This window comes from Ornithorhynchus anatinus, chromosome 10 (assembly GCF_004115215.2).
Source record: "Ornithorhynchus anatinus isolate Pmale09 chromosome 10, mOrnAna1.pri.v4, whole genome shotgun sequence".
NCBI lineage: Eukaryota > Metazoa > Chordata > Mammalia > Monotremata > Ornithorhynchidae > Ornithorhynchus > Ornithorhynchus anatinus.
The window spans coordinates 36849294-36866528 of record NC_041737.1 but is presented as its reverse complement, the minus strand read 5'-3'; positions in this window follow the sequence as shown (position 1 = coordinate 36866528).

Below are 17235 nucleotides of genomic sequence, written 5' to 3'. Positions count from 1 at the left end.
CACATCCTCTGATGCCCAAGCATGTGCTCTAAGCCATGCTGCTTCAGGAGAAGAGTTACTCGTTGATTTGATTCAGGTCTATTTCCCAGAAGATCTTAATAGAAGATCGATGAGCTGTTCATTCTTATAGTTGTGAGTGATTTTGTGCCTTTTATACCATTTCTAAACCATGTATGCTGCTTGTATTTTGTGCTCCCAAGTGACAAAAGTGGTGTTCTGTCCACAGTGATTACCCAGTATAGTGCTCAGTAAATAGCAGGCATCTAGTTAGTAGTGCTGTCCCCACAGAAGGCAACTGGTAGTGTTCTGCACCCAGTAGGCTTTCAGTATAGTGCTTTGTACACAGTAGTCTCTTAATATCAATATATTATATTTATCAAACACTTACTATGTGCAGAACACTCTAAGACTTGGGAGAGTATATCATCATGATCAATGGTATTTAATAATAAGAAGATTTACTTTGGTATTTGTTAAGCACGTACTATGTACCAATTATTCAATCATATTGAGCACCTACTGTATCCAGAGTACTGTACTAAGTGCTTGGGAGAGTACAGTATAAAAGTAGACACATTCCCTGCCCACAGTGAGTTTACAGTCTAGAGAAGGAAATAAACATTAATATAAATAAATTACAGATATGTACAAGTTCTGTATATATGTTTGGATAACTTCTGTGGGGCTGAGGGAGGAGTGAATAAAGGGTGCAAATCCAAGTACAAGGGTGACGTAAAAGGGAGTGGAAGAAGAGGAAATGAGGACTTAAGAAAGGCCTCTTGGAGGAGATATGCTTTTAATAAGGTTTTGAAGGTGTGGAGAGTGATCATCTGTCAGCTATGAAGAGGGAGGGTATTCCAGGCCAGAGGTGGACTAGAGGGTGAGAGGTCAGTGGTGAAATAGATGCGATGGAGGTACATTGTGTAGATTGGCATTTGAGGAGTGAAGTGTGTGGGCTGGACTGTAGTAGGAAAGCAGCAAGGTGATATAGGAAGGGCAGGATGATTGAGTGCTTTAAATCCAAAGATAAGGAGTCTTCATTTGATGCAGAGGTGGATGAGCAACCACTGGTGGTTCTTGAGTAGTCAGAAGAAATGGACTGATCCGTTGTGTTGACAAATGATCTGGGCAGCAGAGCAAAGTAGGGAGTGGACTGGGGAGAGACAGAAGGTAGGGAGGTCAGTGAGGAAACTGATGTAGTAATCAAGGTAGGAAAGAATGAGTGAGTGCTTGGATTAACATGGAAGCATTTTGGATAGCAAGGAAAGGATAGATTTTAGTTATGTTGTGAAAATTGCACCTACAAGATTTGGTTACATATTGAATATGTGGGTTGAATGATAGAGATGAGTTGAGGATATAGTCAAGGTTAGGAAGTTGTGGGACAGGAAAATGATGATGCTGTTTACGGTGATGGGGAAAGTCAGGGGAAGGGCAGGGTTTAGGTGGAAAGATGAGAAGTTCTCTTTTCGATATGTTAAGTTTGAGGTAACCGCAGCCAGGTGTGCAAGTAGAGATGTCTTGAAGGCAGGTGGAAATGTGAAGCAGCAGAAAAGTAGAGCAATCAGGGCTGGAGATGTAGATTTTCATTCATTCAGTCATATTTATTGAGCACTTACTGTGTGCAGACCTCTGTATTAAGTGCTTGGAAAGTCAATTCATCAATAGAGAGATGATCCCTGCCCACACCATGCTTACAGGGTAGGAGCGGGGAGACAGATGTCAGAACAAGTAAACAGACATCAGTATAAATAAATAGAATTATAGATATGTACATATATATACACAGTGCTGTGGGGTGGGGAGAGGAGGGAGAGCAAAGGGAGCGAGTCGGGGTGACATGGAGGAAGGGGGAGCTGAAGAAAAGGGGGGCTTAGTATGGGAAGGTCTCTTGGAGGAAATGAGCCTTCAGTAGGGCTTTGAATGAGAAAGTGTGATTGCTTGGCAGATTTGAGGAGGGAGGGTGTTCCAGACCAGAGGTAGGATGTGGGCCAGGGGTTGACAGCGGGACAAGCAAGAATGAACCACAGAGAGAAGGTGAGGGACAGAGTTTGCGGGCTGGGATGTAAAAGGAGAGAAGGGAGGTGAGATAACAAGGGGCAAAATGATGGAGAGCTTTGAAGCCAATAATGAGGAGTTTTTGTTTGATAAGGAGGTTGATAGGCAACCACTGGAGTTTTTTGAGGAGAGGGCTGATGTGCCCGGAACCTTTCAGTAGAAAGAAGTATGAACTGAAGTGAGGAGAGACAGGTGGTTGCGAGTTCAGGAAGGAGGCTGATGCAGTAATCCAGACGGGATTGGATTTGGGAATCATCCACATAAAGCTGCTAGCTAAAGCAATGGGAGGGAATTAGTTCTTCAAGGGAATGGGTGTAGGTGGAGAATAGAAGGGGATCCAGAACTGAGCCTTGAGGAACTCCCACGATTAGAGGGTGGGAGTCAGAGGAGGAGCTCGTGAAACAGACTGAGAATGAGTGGCCAGAGAGATAGGAGGAGAACAGAGAGAGCACTGTCAGTGAAACCAGTTGGATAATGTTTCCAGAAGTAGGGTGTGGTCAGCAGGGTCAAATGCAGCTAAGAGGTTGAGGAGGCTTAGGATCAAGGAGAGGCTGTTGGATTTGGCAACAAGGTGATCGTTGGTGACCGCTCACGGAGCAATTTTTGTGGAATGAAGGGGATGCAAGCCAGTCCCAGAGAGAATTAGAGGAGAGGAAGTGGAGGCAGTGAAGTTGAAGACAACTTACTCAAGGAGTTTGGAGAGCAATGGTAGGAGAGAGGTAGGGCAGTAATTGGAAGGAGCTGTGGGATCAAGGGAGGATTTTTTTTTCTTTTTTAGGATAGGGAAGACATAAGCATGTTTGAAAGAAATGGGGAAGAAGCCACTGGAATGTGTACAGTTGAAGATGGCAGTCAGGGAGGGAAGAGGTGATTTGATAAGGTGTGATGGGATGGGGTCAGAGGCACAGGCGGAGGGGGTGGATTTAGAAAGAAGCAGGAGATCTCTTGAGATCTTGCGGGGAAAGGTGGGAAAATTGAGGAAGGGGCAGGAGGAGGGAGGGACTGGAATACGCACTGGGACAGAAACAAAATAATCAGATTAGATCTGATTCCTGTTCCACATAAAACTCAGAGTCTAAGGGGGAGGGAAAATAGGTATTTAACCCCCATTTTACAGATAAGCAAAGAGAGGCATAGATAAGTTTTGACATCCCCAAGGTCACCCAGCAGGCAGGTGCATTAAAACCAAAGCCTATTGCCTTTCAGGTCTGTGTTCTCTCCATTAGCCCACACTGCTTCATTGCAGCAAGAATACAACCTTACATCTCCCCTGCACTTCCAAAAATGCTAAATTTCCCCCAAACCTACCCCAAGCATTGAGTGTCATCATTCAGTACTGAATGTCCAGAAAGCAGAGGAAGAAGAATTGAGCAAGTGTCAACCCACTGTACCTGCAGAATCCCAGCCAGGACCTGCGTATTCTCAATCCAGCAGTGAGATGACAAAGGAACAAAGAAAATGATCAGAAAGAGCCCGATTTTTCCTAAGGTTTCCAACCCAAAATTCACTACTCCACCTTCTCCACCTACTCTTGGCTGTCCTTACCTGATGTGCTCATAGACCAGAAGATACTCAAAGGAGTTCGGGTCTTGGTTGTCTCCAGCTGGCAAAGGCCTGAGCCAGCTTAGCCCTTTACATTCCAGGCTGAGTCTGGGGTTCCATTTGTCGGTTGAGAGGGAACCCCAACACATTCCTGAGGTCTGCTCAGAGCCCAACTTAGAGGACAGGTTGGCTTCCAGATCAATGCAGCTCTGGATCACCATCTCCATCACCATCTCCAATCTGCTTTGACAAGACTAACTTCTTGATGCCTCTGCAATTTGGCCAAGACTCCCTCATATATGTCTGGGTTTTTCATGGGGTCCTGCCTGCCAGCTAAAACAGATCTGCATGAAGACCTACATATCTGTAGCCATGGTGTTTGCCTAAATTTTTCCTGCCTAGATGGTTTATGTCTTCGGGTAAAATGGGTTGGATGAGCCTACTGTCTAGACTTCCTCTCCTCCAATCTCTTGATCTTCCACAATATGATTCCCGCCCTCTTCGGTCCAATAAGACGGCAGTCTTCAAGGTCACCATTGACCTCCTCCATGCACTGTCTTTGGAATTCTCCTTGACTTCTTTGCCCTGTCTGAGACACTCTCCACTGCTAATGGGGAAGAATGGTGGTGTGTAGTTAGCCTGGTCCCTGTTTGAAATGTTCTATACTGCCATGAGGGAGTGTATAACAAGAGACCTGGGTGTGGGTAAGGAACGTGACTACAAATTTGTTATATTGTACTCTCATCAGCATTTATTGCAGTGTTCTGCACTTGGTAAGCGCTTACTAAATAATATTAATTGATGAAGGTGTTAGAATACTCTCCTGTACCCCTGAGGTCAATCAACTGTATTTATCGAGCACTTATTGTGTGCAGAGCACTGTACTAAATGTTTGGGAGTATACAATAAAACAATAAAAGAGACACATTCCCTGCCCATAATGACCTTACAGTCTAGAGTGGGAGGCAGACATTAATGCAAATGACTAAATTAGGGATATGTGCATGAGTGCAGTGGGGCTGGGAAGGGGAGATAAAGGTAGAAAGTCGGGGTGACGTAGAAGGTAGTGGAAGGAGAGGAAAAGAGGGTTTAGTCAGGGAAGGCCTCTTGGAGAAGATTGCCTTCAATAAGGCTTTGAAGAGGGGAAGAGTAATTGTCTGTTGGATATTAAGAGGGAGGGTGTTCCAGGCGGGTGGCAGGATGTGGGCAAAGGTTCGGTGATGAGATAGATATCTACTGGCCCTGACATCTACCTCCTCTCTGGCTTTCAGTTCTATGTAGGACCCGTCTACCTAGCCTTACACTCTGTTGCTTTTCCTATCTGTAGTTTATGTTCACATCTGTCTCTCCCGCTAAATGTTAGCTCTTGAGGGCAGGGATCTTGTCTACCTACTCTATTGTGCTCTCCCAAACGCCTGGTATAGTGTTCTGCACAGAATGAGTGCTCAACAAACACCATTGATTGACTGATTGTAGAGGGATAAATGATGGGGGGATGGGAGAGAATGAGGATAGGGGATTGGGTAGGATATGCTGGGTAAATTTTATTGACTCCATCATTAGTATTTATTGGGCACCTATGGTGAGCAGGGCACTGGACTGAACACTTGAGGCATGTAATAATTTTTAGATAGGAGGAAAAAGTACAAAAATAGCCGGTAAAATAATGGTATTTATTAAGCACTAGCTCTGTCAGTCACTGTTCTAGCACTGGGGTAGATTCAAGCTAATCAGGCCGGATACAGGGAATATATCTGTCAACTCTTTTGTATTGTACTCTTCTAAGTGTTTAGTAGTGTTCTGCACACAGTAAGTGCTCAATGAATACCACTGATTGATAGCTTGGGTATTTCTAGACAAAGTTTTATTTTTCTTGAAACTATTGACTATTTAAACATGTGTAATCTGCTCACCAGGGAAATATATTTTTCATTACGCATGGGGCATTCAATAAAGGCAGGAAAGGGCTATTCAAAGCCCTTGGGAACCTTCTAGTGGCTTTTCCTGTTGAAATAAGGCTGTTTTTAGTGACGCTGTGAACCATGGAATGGTTCTGAAAACCCTCTGACTTCTGGGTTTGGAACTTAAATACTAGGTTTCAGTCATTCCCCTTCAATATCCTTACTACTATCAAGACAGTTTTGATATAATTTTCTGTCATCAAGGCAATCATGGTATTTCCAGGAGAGGAACCTTGAATTTAAATTCCAAATTAATTTAAAAACAGCCAGGTTGTTTCAACTCGGGAATTCACTCATTTAGGTATGGAGCAAAGGACTTGGCAACTTGTAAGCCCAGTGTGGGTAGGGATTGTCTCTCTTTATTGCTGAATTGTACTTTCCAAGCACTTAGTACAGTGCTCTGCACCCAGTAAGCGCTCAATAAATACCACTGAATGAATAAACTTGTAGTAGCTAGTGGAAGTTCCAGTAGTCTTTAAAAGGTAAATCGAGTGTGTCTGTTTATTGTATTATACTCTCCCAAGCACTTAGTACAGTGCTCTGGACACAGTAAGCGCTCAAATATGATGAATAGTTACCACTTCTTAAGATAAAAAGAAAGCAAAAGTGTAAACTAAAGCCTGAAAACAATGTGAAAAGACTGCTTGCTTAAGTAATTATTAAAATTGGCATATATTGTTGGCTTTTAGCTTTAAGCGGATTTCTTCCTTCTGAGCTAAAATAATATTTTACAGGAGTAAAAATGCTATTTTGTACTTCTATTTTGGGGTACAGTGTTATGTCTCCAGGTCGGAGTCCCAAGGACAAAGATTGAGTCTCGTAAGTGTTTTATTACAGAGCCTTGGTGATTATTAATTCCCAGGGTGCTAAGAATATGAAAGGACATGAGGAAACTATATTTTTGACACAGAGTACTGTAATTTTAGAAGTATTTATAATGTACTGTTAAAGGAAAAAAGGAAAAGAGAAGCAGTGTTGTCTAATGGACAGAACAAGGGCCTGGGAGTCAGAAGGACCTGGGTTCTAATCCCTATTCTGCCAATTGGTTGTGATGTGATTGGACTGTATGCCCGATTAGACTATAGGCCCATTAGACTGTAAGCCCATCAATGGACAGGGATTGTCTCTATCTGTTGCTGATTTGTATATTCCAAGCGCTTAGTTAGAGAAGCAGCGTGGCTCAGTGGAAAGAGCACAGGCTTTGGAGTCAGAGGTCATGAGTTCGAATCCCGGCTCTGCCACTTGTCAGCTGTGTGACTGTGGGCAAGTCACTTAATTTCTCGGTGCCTCAGTTACCTCATCTGTAAAATGGGGATGAAGACTGTGAGCCCCACGTGGGACATCCTGATTCCCCTGTGTCTACCCCAGCGCTTAGAACAGTGCTCGGCACATAGTAAGCGCTTAACAAATACCAACATTATTATTATTATTAGTAGTACAGTGCTCTGCACATAGTAAGCGCTCAATAAATACTATTGAATGAATGAATGTGACCCTAGGCAAATCACTTCACTTCTCTAAGCATGGCCTAGTTGACAGAGCATGGGCCTGGGAGTTGGAAAGACCTGGGTTCTAATCCTGTCTCCACCACGTGTCTGCTGTGTGACCTTGGACAAGTCACTTAACTTCTCTAAGAATAGTGCTTGGTACATAGTGCTTAACAAATACCATATTTTCACATGAGAAAGCATGGCGTTGTGGATAGAGCACAGGCCTGGGAGTCAGGAGTTCATGGGTCTCTGCCACTAATCTGCTGTGTGGCCTTGGGCAAATCAATTCACTTCTCTGTGCCTCAATTACCTCATCTGTACAATGGGAATTAAGACTGTGAGCTCCATATGGGACAGGGACTGTGTCCTACCAGACTTGCTTGCATCCACCCCAGCACTTAGTACAGTGCCCGGCACATAGTAAGTGCTTAAATTCCATTATTATTATTATTATTCCTCCTCTGGATCTCATTCTTCTGATCTGTAAAAAGAAATTAAGAGTGTGAGCTTCATGTGGGACAGGGACTGTGTCCAACCTGATTTCCACTATGCCTACTCCAGCTTTTAGAACTGTGCTTGGCATGTAGTAAGTTCACCTGATTACTTTGTATCTACTCCAGCTCTTAAAGCAGTGCTTGGCAAATAGAAAGCGCTTAACAAATGCCATAATTATTATTAGGAGAAGCAGTGTGTTTTAGTGGAAAGAGCATGGGTTTGGGAGTCAGAGGATGTGGGTTCTAATCCTAGCTCTGCCATTTGTGTGCTGTGTGTCCTTGGGCCAGCTGCTTCACTTCTCTTTACCTCAGTTCCCTCACCTGTAAAATGGGGATGAAGACTGTGAGCCCTATGTGGGACTACCTGATAACCTTGTACCTATCCCAGCGCTTAGAACAGTGCTTGACACATAGTAAGTGCTTAACAAATACCATCATTATTATCTGGGGAGAGCCAGCTTTGACAGTGATGGTGAGGAGGAGTGGTGATTGGGTCAGGACCAAGTCAAGGATGAAGGGAAGCTTTCACATCATGGAGTGGGGGTTCCACAGGCCACATTTGGCTGAGGTTGTGGTGGGGATAAAGGCCGTTGGGACCACGGGAGGCATGGGAAGGGTTTGGGTGGGGGTGAGATGATGGGAAGTGGTGCCTGGAACACGGAGAGGGGATTAGGGGCAGCTCTGGGACAGTTTAATATGGAGGTGAGTAAAGTCGCATCTCCCCCAAGAGGCTTTTCCCAATTAAGCCCTCTTTTACCCATATAAGCACTTGGATCTAGGACTTTTGGAGCTTTTAGAATTTGCCCCACCCTCAACCCCACAGCACTTATGTGCCAATCTATCGATTATATGTTATAAAATTATTTATATTAATGTTTGTTTCCCCTCTAGACTGTAAACTGGCTGTGGGCAGGAAACTTGAATTGGCTGTTTCATTGTATTCTCCCAAGCACTTAGTACAGCCTTTTGCACACAATAAGAGTTCAGTATATAGCATTGATTGATTGACTTAGGGACCCCAAACTGACCACTTCCTGTTGTAATTTTGAAATAGTTGTGGTCCCTCGCCTTCCTTGTATTCTTCAGGATAACACTGAAATGCTCACTTTCCCTGCAAACGTACTGAATGATAATGTAGAGAAGCAGTGTGCCTAGTGGATAGAGCATGGGCCGAGGAGTCGGAAGGACCTAGGTTCTGATCCCCGCTCTGCCACTTGCCTGCTGTGCAAATTTGGGCAAGTTGCTTCACTTCTCTGTGCCTCAGTTATTTCATCTGTCAAATGGGGATCAAGACTGTGAGCCCTATGTGGGACAGGGACTGTGTTCAATCCAATTTGCTTTTATCCACCCCAGTACTTAGTACAGTGCCTGGTACATAGTAAACACTTATCTACCAAGATTATTATTATTATTGTTATGACATGCTCTCTGACAGAAGTGATGGGTAAGTGGGATTTCAGGACTGAGAACCTAAACCAAGGAATTGATTTCAGGGATAGAGGAGAGCGTAGAGTCCCCACTCTTCCCTGCCTGTCATGTTCCAGCTGGGGTCAGAGTTAAACAAAAGGTTTGTAAATGCAGGACCCATGTAGAGCCAAATTGACCTAGCAGATTGCTGAAGATTCTGGAGCTCCAAAAACCAGAAGACAGCACGGCTGGGAGATAGAGGACTTGGGTTCTAATCCTGGTTTGCCACTTGCTTCCTGTGTATACCTGGGCAAGTCATTCAACTTCATGCCTCAGATACTTCATCTGTAAAATGGGAATTAAATCCTACATTCTCCATATTAGACTGTGAGCTCTGTTTGGAACAGGGACTCTGTCTGACCTGATTATCTTGAATTCACCCCAGGAGTTAGTACATTTCTGGAATATAGTAAGCACTTAAGTAACATTGGAAAAAAAATGGCAGTTATTTTGGTAACCACTGTGGTCTTGGCTGCCCATGTTAGCCAGCTAATTTTCCGGATTCCCTCTTAACTTGTCCAGTTAAACACAGAACACCCTATTGTGCTTTTTCCATCAGAAACCTTCACCATCTAAAACTTTCCAGTACTCCAACCCCTGGACCAACTGCAGGACCAAACATAACAAATACATTTCTCAGTTATTCAGTAAATATTTATTGAGCACTTACTGGGTAGAGAGCACTGAACTAAGCATTTGGGAAAGTACAATATGACAAGCAGTGTGGCTTAGTGGATAGAGCTCGGGCCTCGAAGTCAGAAGGACCGTGATTCTAATCCTGGCTCCATCACCTGTCTTCTGTGTGACCTTGGGCAAATCACTTCATTTCTCTTGGCCTTGGTTACATCATCTATAAAGTGGGGATTACGATTGTGAGCCCCATTTGGGATAGGGACTGTGTCCAACCTGATTAACATGTACCTACTCCAGTGCTTAGAACAGTGCTTGGCACATATTAAGTGCTTAACAAGTACCATTATTATTATTATTAACAATATAATAGATTCATTCTCTGCCCATATGTCTCTGGTGCAGTGAAGCAAGCAGGCCCAACATAGCAACATGTCCTCTCTCTAAGAGGGTGTTGTGGGGTTCTGGTGGTAACTCTACTTTGAACCCCAGAAAATATCCTCCAGAACTCCAGCCATCCACTCCCAGAATTACACTATAGACTTCTAAAGTCACCAGCCAGTCTCAACCTCATCCTCTGGTCTCTCCAGGAACACACACATCTAGCACTGGGCTTCTGACAGCCCAAGAAATATGCTGTAAGCAGCCTGGGAGGAAAGAACAGGAGGAAATAAATCTGAGATTAACTAGATTAATTTGGAGGAGAGTAATTAAAAGATAAAGTGCAGGAATATTGGGTTATAAAATTATTGGCATGAACTTATTAAAACCCACTTTGATAGTCAGGGTGGAATAAAAGTTAATTTGCAACTGGTAGTAATGGGCTTTCACTCAGCATCAGTGTTAGGAAAAAGGCAAAACACACTAGGAAGACAGGTATAATACAATGAGCAGTCACTCCAGGGTCTGGTTGAGGTAATGAAATGAATCTAAATCAAATCAGATGGGCGGCAGAGTCTCTTACTGTGAAAGGGTTTGTAAGCTGGAAGGGAAATAGGAAAATCCATTCTGGGAAGTTTCTGGAAAGCAGTGAATTCTTTCTTTGAGCAGAATATATTCCAAGTGGAGGAATGATCGATGGCGTTGCTTCCCTCATCATCAGCAGGAGAGGGACGGTTCTGTTTGTATTGGCTATTGGGAGGTCACGTGATAGTTTCCTGAGGTTTAGATAGGCTGATAATAGAGGGCCACCATGTCACCATCCCAAATAGAGATGCCTTCTCCTACCTTCTTGGTGACTGTAAGAGCTCTGGAGGAGCTGGGCCAGATGGGAAGATGGGTGAGGTGGAGTTACAGTTCCCTAGCACTACAAGTCACAAGAGGCTATGGGGTTAAGCTAAACCCAGACTGCACAATCTTGGATCTGTGTGTGGCCCTCCAAGAATGACCAAGAGCACGTGGCAGTCCGTGCCAGGAAGAGGCACTAGTTAGTTCACTAGGTAGCACTTGAGAGTCCCAATTTAAGGACAATTTTCTAAAATTATCCAGGACTTCCTGGGAAAAGGATGGAGCTCTCCTGGTGAGTTTGAGACTAAACTTCTGCCTATTCTTTTAATCACACCCCTTCATTGAGACCACCCTGAGGAAGGGGACAATAGTGGGAGGGAGGGAGGGGAGGGCTTAGAAGGAATGAAGAGAATGAGTTGGGAAATATGTAAAGAGACTAGATAGATAATGTGAAAAAAGTATTTCCAAAAATATTTGGAATTCAAGGTACCTGTTAGATTCCAAAATAAGTCAAGTTTTCTTCGTGTAGGGTTCTGAAAGAATACAATCCTCCCAAATGAGAAGCAGTTTTGCCTAGGGATAGAGCTTGGGCCTGGGAGTCAGAGGACCTGGGTTTCAATTCCAACTTTGCCATTTGTCTGCTGTGTGAACTTGGGCAAGTCACTTCACTTCTCTAGGCCTCAGTTACTTTATCTGGAAAATGGGGATTAAGGCTATGAGCCCCATGTAGGACATGTACTGTGCCCAATCTGATTAGCTTCTATCTCCACTTAAAACAATGCCTGGCACATAGAAAGCACTTAACATATCCCATGAAAGAAAGTCCTTAGTATAGTGCTCTGCACACAGTAGGTGCTCAATCTATTTATTCATTCATTCAATCATATCTATTGAATGCTTACTGTGTGCAGAGCAATTGATTGGTTGATTGATTGAAACCTCATCAGCAGAATACACTGATCTCACCCATTTTGAAAGTCATGTTAGAGGGTCTTCATATTCTACTTTGACAAGTAAGGAAAGACACCCCCACCCCACCCCATCCCTCCACCCCCCTCCCCATCTCCCCCCATCACATACAGCATCAGCCAAATACGATCTGTGGAACTCCTGCTCCATCATGGAAATGCATCCTTTCATCTTTTACCAGTTTCTGACCCATTCACTGTTCCTTCCTTCCATCACTAATGCCTGGCTCTCCTCGGGAAACACTATCTCTCCTGTTGCTCCCTCTAGAAGGGGTCTCATCTTCTCCCATTCCCTCAGGCTCACTGGGAAACGGGAAGGACCTTCTTCTCAAGGACCTTCTTCTCACTCCCCAAAGCCACTTTTGTACCACCCCACCTCCCCCATCCTTCTCTTTCCCTTCCTTTGAGTCCCATATCATTTGCCTCTGCCACCCACTCCAGTTACTAGTCACAGTCTTATACCATGCCCCAGGCCTCACCTCCAATTTTCTCAACCATTATGATCCCTTTCTCACATTCTTTTTCCTCTTTCACATCCCTACATTGATCTTTGGAAACTTCATTACCCATTTGGATTTTTCCAGTTCCCCTTCGCTGCCCACTTCCTTTTACCCTTCAACTCCACCCACCTCCTGTTCCACCCACATCAACCCTTCACCAACCCTTAGAGAAGCAGCGTGGCTCAGTGGAAAGAGCACGGGCTTGGGAGTCAGAGGTCATGAGTTCAAATCCCGGCTCTGCCACTTGTCAGCTGTGTGACTGTGAGCAAGTCACTTAACTTCTCTGTGCCTCAGTTACCTCATCTGTAAAATGGGGATTAACTGTGAGCCTCACGTGGGACAACCTGATTACCCTGTATCTACCCTGCACTTAGAACAGTGCTCGGCACACAGTAAGCGCTTAACAAATACCAACAGTATCATTACCAACTTGGATTCATGCTTGATCTTATCATCTCTAGTCACTTTACAACCTCTACCCACATCAACTCTGAAATCCCTTTTTCTGACCCCAACCTCTTTCTCTGTCTTCTCTCCCACACACGCATCCCCACAAATCTGTCCTGTTTTCCACAGAGACCTCAGTTCTTTTGACTTGCACTGATTTTCTCCAATAATCATGTCTTCATTGTCAAACAACCTTCCTTTGACACACAAATTGATGCCTTCAATACCACCCTGTCTTCTGAACTCAACTCACTCGCTCCCCTTTCCCTTCTCTGGTCTTGTACCACTAACCCACAGCTCTGGATCATCTCTTCAGGTCACTTCCTTCACTCTTGTGCATGACACACATACTGCTAGTAGAAATCCACATGCTAGGCTAGCCTTGTCCATCTCAAATGCACCCTTGCCTGTGTTAGCTCTGCCCCTTCCTCCACCAGGCGACATTATTTTTCCCTCCTTATTGATTGATTCTCTTGTCCTTTACTGTTGCCATTTGTTACATAAATTTAACTTCACTCTCAAATCCCTCCATCCTCAAATCTCGTGTACCCCTGTACCTCCCATATCTTGCCCTTAATAACCTGGCCACATAATATATTGAGAAAATTCAGACCATCAGGCTTGTTCACCCTAAAAATCTTTTGGCTCCTCTCCAGGCCTTCCCTCCTCCCGCCCCTTCTTTGATTCTCCCATCTTTCCCAGCAGTATCTCAAGAGGAGAGCTTGGCTTCCTCTCAAAACCTTTCCCTTTTATCCGTACCTCTGATCCCATCCATTCACACCTTATCAAAACATTCGCCCACTCCCTTCTTCCTACCCTGACCACCATCTTCAATAGCTCCTTCTCCACTGCTTTCAAACATGCTCATGTCCTCTACCCTAAAACAAACCCTTCCTACAGTTATCACCTCTTCTCCTCCCTACCATTCCTCTCAAAAATCCTTGAGAGAGTTGTCTGCACCCACTGACTTCACTTCCTCTCCTCCAATTCTCTCTTTGATCCCCTCCAATCTGGTTTACACTGCCTTCATTCCATGGAAACTTCCTTCTCTAGGGTCACTAGTGACTTTCTTTCCAAATTTGATGGCCTCTACTCCATCCTAATCCTCCTAGACTTCTCAGCTACCTTCGGACCACCCCCTTCTCCTTGAAACCTTGTCCAACTTTGGCTTCACTGACACTGCCCTCTCTTGGTTCTCCTCTTATCTCCCTGACAAGTCTCCTAATAATGATGGTATTTAAGCACTTACTATCTGCAGAGTGCTGTTCTAAGCTCTGGGTAATCAAGTTGTCCCACATGGGGCTTGCAATATTAATCTCCATTTTACAGATGTGATAACTGAGACACAGAGAAGTTAAGTGGCTTGCCCAAAGTCACACAGCAGACAAGTCACAGAGCTGGATTAGAAATCATGTCCTCTGCCTCCCAAGCCCAGGCTATTTCCACTAAGCCATGCTGCTTCTCTTCCTTGGGCATCTCTTCTACCTCCCATCCACTAATTGTAGGAGACCTTCAGAGCTCAGTCTGGGTCCCCTACTATTCTCCATCTATATCCACTCCTTGGAGAATTCATTCACTCACATGTCTTCAACTACTTTCTCTATGTGGATGATTCCCAAATCTACATCTCCAACCCTGATCTCTCTGTCTGCAGTCTTCTTATTCTCTGGCCTTCAGGACACCTCCACTTAAATGTCCCACTGTCACCTCAAACTTAACATGTCCAAAAGAGAACGCTTCATCTTCCCACCCAACCCCTGTCCTCCCTGAAACTTTCCCATCATTGAAGACAGCAGCACCATCCTCACTGTCTCACAAGACTATCACCTCTGCATTATCAACTCATCTCTATCATTTAACCCACATACTTAATCTGTCACCAAATCTGGGTGGTTCAACTCACTTTACTCCTCTAGCATCAACCTACTCATTGTAACTACCTTGAGTTCATCTGTCTCATCACCAACCCCTCTCCCATATCCTGCCTCTGGTCTGGAATTCCTTTCCCCTTCATATTTAACTAACTGTGACTCTCCCAACCTTTCAAGCCTTATTAAAATCACATCTCCTTCAAGACGCCTCATTTCTCCTATTACCTTTCCCTTCTGTGTCACCCTTGCACTTGGACTTGTAGCCTTTATTCACTCTCGGCCCCACAGCATTTGTGTACATATCCATAACTAGCTTAAATGTCTTTCTCCCTTCTAGGGAAACACATGTGCCAACTCTTTTGTACTGTACTCTCCCATGAGCTTAGTACAGTGCTCTGCACACAGAAAGCACTCAATAAATATGAACGATTGATGGATCGATGATGCCTTGCTCTTATCTCTCTTCCACCAATGAATCCTTGCTATGCCCTCCCTCCTGCCTGGAACTCCCTCCCCCTTCATATCTGACAGACCACCACCCTTCCCATTTGCCAAGCCCTACTAAAATCTCATCTCCTCCAGGGAATCTTGCTTGACTAACCTCTAATCTCCCCACCCTATTCTCCCTTCCTTCTGTGTCCCCTTTACACTTGGGTTCATAATCTTTAAACATTTTGATTCCTGCCCTCCCCATCCCCTGTCAATCCTCGCAGCACTTAATACAGTAATGTGCACACATTAAATGCTTAATAAATGCTATTACTACTATATATGCTTATATCCATCTACTCTGCTCCTTCCCCTCTCCATAATTCATTGTGGGCAGGGATCATTTCTCCCAACTCTAGTGTATTATATTCTCCCAAGTTTTTAGTATAGTGTTTTGCACACAGTAAATGCTCACTAAATACGGTTGATTGGTTGATTGAATAAATGGGACTAAAGACGTCTAGCAAAAGCGCATCTTGTTTTGATGGGATGTTCTGAATCCAAGCTCTCCAAAGGATACAGCGTAATAGAAGACCAAATCTGGTTGAGCTTCCACTATATCTTGTTTTAGATCCTATCCCTTTACATAAACTTCTTTAAAAGAAGTGTGAGATTCAGTGTGGGTCCCAGCTTGGAGCTGGAAACAGCACAGAGCAGCCAGTGAAGGTCTGAATGATTTGTCACCCTGGATGGTTGAAAAGCTGTGGGTCGCCAATTCTGTTTTATCAGTGCGCGTATTTCAAACAGGACAGGGATTTAATCGTTCGATCAGTTGTATTCACTGAGCATTAATGGGGGCAGAGCATTGCACTAAGTGCTTGGGGGAGTGCTTAAGACATTCCATCCAAGTGCAAGAAGAATGTGCCAGTCCTCGGAATTGCCTTTGCATGGGAAGATCTCGGGGTGGCCCGTTTCCTCACTGGGGCTGCGATGTGGCTTGTCTTCCTGCAGAGGGCGTTGTAGTACAGACTCAGAGGGAATGCTGCCTCGTTGAGATGTGAACTAGGAGAGCTGCGGAAAGTTGCAAGCTGACCAGAGTGTAATTCCTCCGGAAATCTCCTTGAGAAAATCCTTCCTTGGGGAAGCACCGGGGCCTCCTGGGAGATGGCACTGGGAAGCTGCAGGATCTTTATCAATGAGACCCCTCTCCTTGCAATCCCTCCCTGAAAAGCCAAGAGGGAAACGATTGGATAAGGTGGTTTTGTGCAGCAGCAGCAGGGTAACTGAAACAACTTTGCAAAGTTATCCATTCCGGAGATGGATTCTCAGCAGTTCCTTTACTGGTAACCTGGAGCAAGGGATGAGAGTAAGCTCATCACGTGTGTGGAGAAATCCAAGTCAGGGCATCTTGTTGAGACTTCAGATATAGGACAAAAGTTCAGAGGAATCTTGAACAATTGGAAAGTTGGTCTTGAGAAAACAGGATGAAAAACAGAAGCAGCGTGGTCTTGTGGAAAGAGCACGGGGGACTGGTAGGCATAGGATGCGGGTTCTAATCCTGGCTCTGCCATTTGCCTGCTGTGTAACCTTGGACAAGTCACTCAACTTATCTGGGCCTCAGTTTCCTCATCTGTAAAATGGGGATTCAGAACCTGTTCTCCTTCCTATTTAGACCGTTAACCTCATGTGGGACAGGGACTCTGATCTGATGATCTAGTATCTACTCCAGTGCTTAGAACAGTGCTTGGCATATAGCATTTAACAAATACAATATCCTGCTGTTACTACTGATGGTAATAAAAAAAAGTTAAGGGAAAACATTCAGGAGGGGACAAGAATGAAAGCATTCTCTTTCAGTGGGGGCTGGAGGAAGACTGGTTCAGCACAAGTTCTGCAGAAAAGGACCTGTGCCACTGTGGCTGTGAAGCAACAATGCAGCATTGTTAATCTTAAAACGAACGTAGTTCTGAGCTGTATCAGCAGGGCGGTAACTTGTAAGAGTCGGAAAGTAACAGTTCATTTAGAACTCAGTGGAATACTATGCCCAGATTTTCTCCCTTTAAACAGGGCAAGGAAAACTGGCAAACTTCCAGAAAAGAGTAGCAAAATGGTAAAGGGATGAGGACTCCGTCCTGTGAGGAAAAGTTTAGG